Source organism: Cotesia glomerata, unplaced genomic scaffold, assembly GCF_020080835.1.
Source record: "Cotesia glomerata isolate CgM1 unplaced genomic scaffold, MPM_Cglom_v2.3 scaffold_323, whole genome shotgun sequence".
NCBI lineage: Eukaryota > Metazoa > Arthropoda > Insecta > Hymenoptera > Braconidae > Cotesia > Cotesia glomerata.
In genome coordinates, this window is record NW_025403807.1 from 1 (window position 1) to 5,705 (window position 5,705).

A 5,705-nucleotide genomic window follows, 5' to 3' on the forward strand; every position below is an offset into this window, starting at 1 on the left:
TCCCTGATTAAAATTATTGATTGAAAACAATTGAAAAAATTTTGAATTGATTTTAATTTTTTACATAAAATTGAAAAATATTGACTGAAATTGAGACATTCGAGAATTGAATTTTTTTCAATAATTAGAAGCCAAATAAGAAACTATTCAAAAAAATTCAGACTTCTTTAATTTCAATTGCTTTGAATTCCGAGCATCGAATTGAAAAATATTCAAAACAATTCAAACCAAAAAATTGAATCTTTCTCAACATTTACTAGTAAAATTGAAAATTATTGAAAAATGATTAAAATTTTATGGTTCCAATTACTTTGAATACTGAGTGAATATGAATTTTCAGTTCCACGATTTTATGAATAATTCAAACAAATTAAAAAAAACTCGAAGAATTGAATTGTTTTCTATTTCTTCCAACAAGTTAATATATTTTTAATTTGTGATTTTATGAATTATTCAATCGAATTTAAAGAAATTCGATTGATTGTATTGTTTTCTATTTTTCCCAACAAATAAACGGATTATTGAATTTACGATTTTATGACTAATTCAAACAAATTTAAACAAACTCGAAAAGTTGAATTGTTTTCTATTTCTTCCAACAAATTAATATATTATTTAATTTGTGATTTTGTGAATTATTCAATCGATTTTAAAGAAATTCGATTGATTGTATTGTTTTCTAATTTTCCCAACAAATAAATGGATTATTCAATTTAAGATTTTATGAATAATCTAAACGAGTTCAAAACTTCACATTATTTTCTATTTCTTCCAATAAATAAATATATTTTTCAATTTACTATTGTACGAATAATTACTTCAGACTGTAACTTTTTGTTTATTTCGATCAACTCCTCGTTTTTCTTCTCCACTTCCAATTTCTTAGCCTTGATGACAATGATTAAGTTATCTTTAAGTTTTATTTGTCTTCCTTGTTCTTCTATAGTATGTCGAAGTTTTTTAATTTGTGTCTTAAGTTCAGTAAGTGATGCCTAAACATAAAAAAAATTATATTAATATAAAATACAAATTTTTTGAGCATTATTTTTTAAACAATGTGCGAAAAAATAACAATAGAGTTGTCAGACCTATGTAAACTAGTCATTAAGTTCGAAAATCACCTAAGAATAAATATCAATAAATTTTTTCCTTAATCTAAAGAGAGAAAAAAAAGAAAAGTTTATGGCATAGGGTACAATATCCCAGAGTCTGCGAAAAATACTGGAATTGAAAGGAAGCTCGGAGACAAGTTAAAGTTCATAAATCTGCCACCTGATGATTGTGGAATTAAAATTGAGGATATAAATCTAAGCAGAACTGGTAAGGTAGTGGAGAGGAACGCAGAAAATTGGCATCTAAACAACCTTATCTATTTTTACCTCCATAGGCCTTTCAAAATTAAATTAGATAATGATAGTACAATAACCCATTCATATTACAAATACGAAAGACCAAAACTTAAAGTTCAATAGACAACTAATTCTATTATGCATGTCTCCAAAAAATAAATAATACAACTATGTACTATTAAAAAATAGAGTTACTACATTTCTACATAATTTAACAAATTACATGTAAAACACGTATTTAATTAATTAAATGGAAAAATAATCACAGTATATGATGCAATAGAATACATAAGTCAGCCCATGCTCAAAATATAAATATACATTCTACTATTGATAATGTGAGTTCAGCTTTCTGTTTACCAGACAGTCGTCACTGCCGATCCCCGCCGTGAAACAGCACTCGTATTAAAAATTGAAATTATACGCAGTTAATTATAATACATACTGCAGTATAAAAATTAATCGCTGTCAAAACTAAAAATAAAATTGTATAAATAAATAAAAAATTAAAGAATTAATTTATGGTTTAATATGTAAATCATTTGAATAATTAATGTGTAAAGCGTCCACATTAACTATATATTTAATGTTAAAAGTTTCTTCTTGCTACGAATATTTTTACTTCATTTAAATGCAGGTTTTCATTAAGAAATACATAAGATTGTTTTCAATTTACGAAATTAAAACTTCATGATTGATGTATGAGTAAAATTATTATATAGCAGTAGTAAAGAAGAGATGCATTTTCTCGCCGTAGATTTGTGTGCGTGTTTGTGTATTTTTTTTGTACATATGTATGTAAGTTGGTATGTATAAATCAAAGCAAGTGCGTGTGTACACTGGGGTATGTCATTTTTAGGCTATATTTTTTTTACCGCTATACCAGAAAATCTGGTAGTTTATAGAAAATAAAAAATTATGCCGCTAGGCTAAAGGGTCCAAGTCCAATAGCGGCTTAGCTCATCAAAAAATTCGATTTCCTATTTAAATAACACAGGAAATAATTTTTTTTGTTTTAAGTGGATTTTTCGTTATGAAAAAATCTTTTTTCCAAAAAATCTTCTTATGGTTTTTGTAGGAAATTAAATTTTCTACAAAAAATATCTCTTTAGTTGAAGACGTTAGAACCACTAGTTTTGAAGATATAGCCCGCCAAACGATAACATTTAAAAAAAGACACATTAAATTCCATTTTATTTTCAATTTATTACTCTTACATGAATAATTTAATGTTATTGTACATTTTGGAGTACGTTTTAATACAATAATGTAAGTCAATAGTATATTACACCCCTTGGGAAGGAAAATAAGAAAAGCCTCAGATCACACGTAATCAAACATGTGATCTGAGCTTTTCTTTTTTACTTTCCAAGGGCTGTATACTATTTTTTTGCCTGACGAAGGCGGAAAGCGGCAACTTTGTTTAGCGCAGCGGGACGAAAGTTGTCACTTTCCGCCCGGAGGCCAAAATAGTATATTACACACCTAGGGAAGTAAAGTAAGAAATGTCTCAGATCACATGTAATTGTTGGCCGAGGCGAAGCCGAGGTCAACAAACATGTGATCTGAGGCTTTCTTATTTACTTCCCGAGGAGTGTATACTATTTTTTTGTCCGACGAAGGCGGAAAGCGGCAACTTAGTTTAGCGCAGCGGGACGAAAGTTGCCACTTTCCGCCTGGAGGGCAAAAAAATTATTATGAATTAATCGTTATAATTACAAACATTATCTTCCTTAAAAATATTTTCCTTGAAAATTTATCTGTTTCAAGAACAATTTTCATTTAGTCGGACAGAAGCTTCGGGACTCCGCCATATTTGTATTTTCATCATTTTAGTATACATAAAAGCATATGGTACTGTGCGCTTTCAGCGATTCAAGCTCCTCGACAGGATTTAGAATTTATGAAAGATTTACTGAATTACACAAAAATAAATAAAAATATTTCAGAAGTAGCATCAAAACAGTTCAGCAATCACTTGTGGTATCTATCTGAACAACTTATTTGTTTGTCATTATTTGATGATAATGTTAGTATAGAAATCAAATTAAATTTAATTGAATCGATTCAGGAAAAAAAAGTCAAATTAAAAACTTTAAACGAATTAATGTAAAAAATGTTAATATTAATTCCTTCTTAAACAAAAAATTGTATGATTTTGCGTCAGAAGAGTCGTTGATTATTTTTGAATGATTGAAACTCTCAACTGATTTTTTAAATTAACATCCTGATCGGTGGACATCTGACGAAAGTTACAATACTTGCTTAAAAATTTTTTTTAATTTACACGTTATTAATAATGCTATGAACGGGCTATCAAACTATCAGCATATATAATTTTATATACTTAAAATTAAATAATGCTGTGAAGCGGGAAAGAAGAGGAGTTACGGATAATTATTACGTGAAGCGTTCCAACATTCACGTAACAGGATAATTGGGGGAGGAAGAGATTGAGAAAGGAATTAGGAAGGACCTTCTTAATGAGAGTTTATAGAATATGCGAGAAAAAGTTCAGATAGCTCGGACTGGGACTCGAACCCAGAACCTTCCGAAGACATGTCGGCTACTCTACCATTTGAGCTACCCGGTCTATACTAAATTTCCTTTTCGCTTATTCTATATACATTAAGATTATCACGGGCGGTCAAACTGATAGAAGCCTAAAATAAAAGCTTAACTGCTGATGAAGAGAAGAAGCAGTACTTATTGCAAGTTGTAGCTATGCACAGAAAAAATTTCCAAATGCTAACAAGCAGAAACTAATTTTAACATTTTAAGAAGAATAAAAAAATAAAATTTTGTGTAATTATTACGACTAATTCATAATAATTTGACTTAGATTATTGTACTAAAACGAGTCAATACTTTAATTCAAAATTTTAATGCTCCAAAATGTACAATAAAATTAAATTATTTATGTAAGAGTAATAAATTGAAAAATAAATGGAAGTTAATGTGTCTTTTTGTAAATGTTACCGTTTGACGGGCTATAACTTCAAATCTAGTGTTTCTACAGTCTTCGACCAAAGAGATATTTTTGTAGAGAATTTAATTTCCTACAAAAGCCATAAGAAGATTTTTTAGAAAAAAATTTTTTTCATAACGAAAAAATCAACTTTAAACAAAAAAAAATATTTCCTGTGTTATTTAAATGGGAAATCGAATTTTCTGATGAGCTAAGCCGCTATTGGACTTAAAGCCTTTAGCCCAGCGGCATAATTTTTTATTTTCTATAAACTATCCGATTTTCTGGTGTATTAGTAAGACAAAAATATCGCTTAAAACGACACACCCTAGTGTACACCTGTTAAGAGAATTAAGCAAGAAGAGACTTGGACAAAAGAGAACAGAGTATTTTTCATTAATGATAACAATAATAATTAATTTTTACACGCTTTATATTAGCTTCACTTGTATGTTTGTTTGTTTGTATGTTTATTTGTAACCGACTCCTTTGGGCTTGATTTTGACCCACTTCAAACGGTCAGATTTCATTTAAACTTAGTAGACTTATCGAGGACCGATGACAATACACTAATTTGATAAGATTATTTCAATATCCTAATTAGGATCATCAGAATTAAATTATTTTTTCACGAATCCTTTGCGTGAGAGCAAGAGAGATAGGACAAGCGCGTGGTCTTGCGCATGCGTACCTTTCTGATTTGAGCACTCGGCTCGGCATAATAATCAAGGCAATAGTCATTATTACAGTTACTTATAATAATCACGGAATTAATAGTAGATTAAAATGAATAAGAGTTAAAAACTTAAAAACACGCTTTTATAAATAAACCAAACTAAAAAATAAAAAATAAATGTTAATAAGTTTGAATTAAGAATAGTGTAAAAAATTTTAATAAATATAAATGAATAGTAGTGTAAATAAGAAAAAAATGTATTTTATTTTAATAAAAGCGTGGGGTACTTTCTAAGATATTATCGAAATGATATTTTTGATTTTTTAGTTTTGGTTTCTTGATAAATAGGGTTTTTTTTTTTTTTTTTTTAAATATTATTTATTATTATTATTATTATTACTATATCAATCATTGCAGACTTTGGCAGATCAGACCAAGCAATTTGGTCAATTGTTTTAATAATTTGTAATTTTCATTATCATAATTGCGATTATTACTATCAACTATACAAGATATAAAAGACTTAGACGATGAAAAGACTGTATTTTTAATAATTTTTTAAAACAATTAACTATGGCACGCAGTTTTACTATTTAATTGGGAATAGTATATTACACACCTAGGGAAGTAAAGTAAGAAATGTCTCCAGAGCACATGTAATTGTTGGCCGAGGCAAGCCGAGGTCAACAAACATCTGATCTGAGGCTTTCTT

The 5,705-nt window shown here is 28.5% G+C and overlaps 1 long non-coding RNA gene across 1 annotated transcript; it reads right to left on the minus strand.

The window, feature by feature from the left end:
• Positions 1 to 534: 534 nt before the first annotated feature.
• On the minus strand, positions 535 to 5,103 carry LOC123274394. Its single transcript, XR_006511508.1, has 3 exons — positions 4,744 to 5,103; positions 1,710 to 1,823; positions 535 to 992 (listed from the first exon to the last, which is right to left on the minus strand). It is a non-coding gene; the product is annotated as an uncharacterized LOC123274394 (long non-coding RNA).
• Between the last annotated feature and the right edge of the window lie 602 nt (positions 5,104 to 5,705).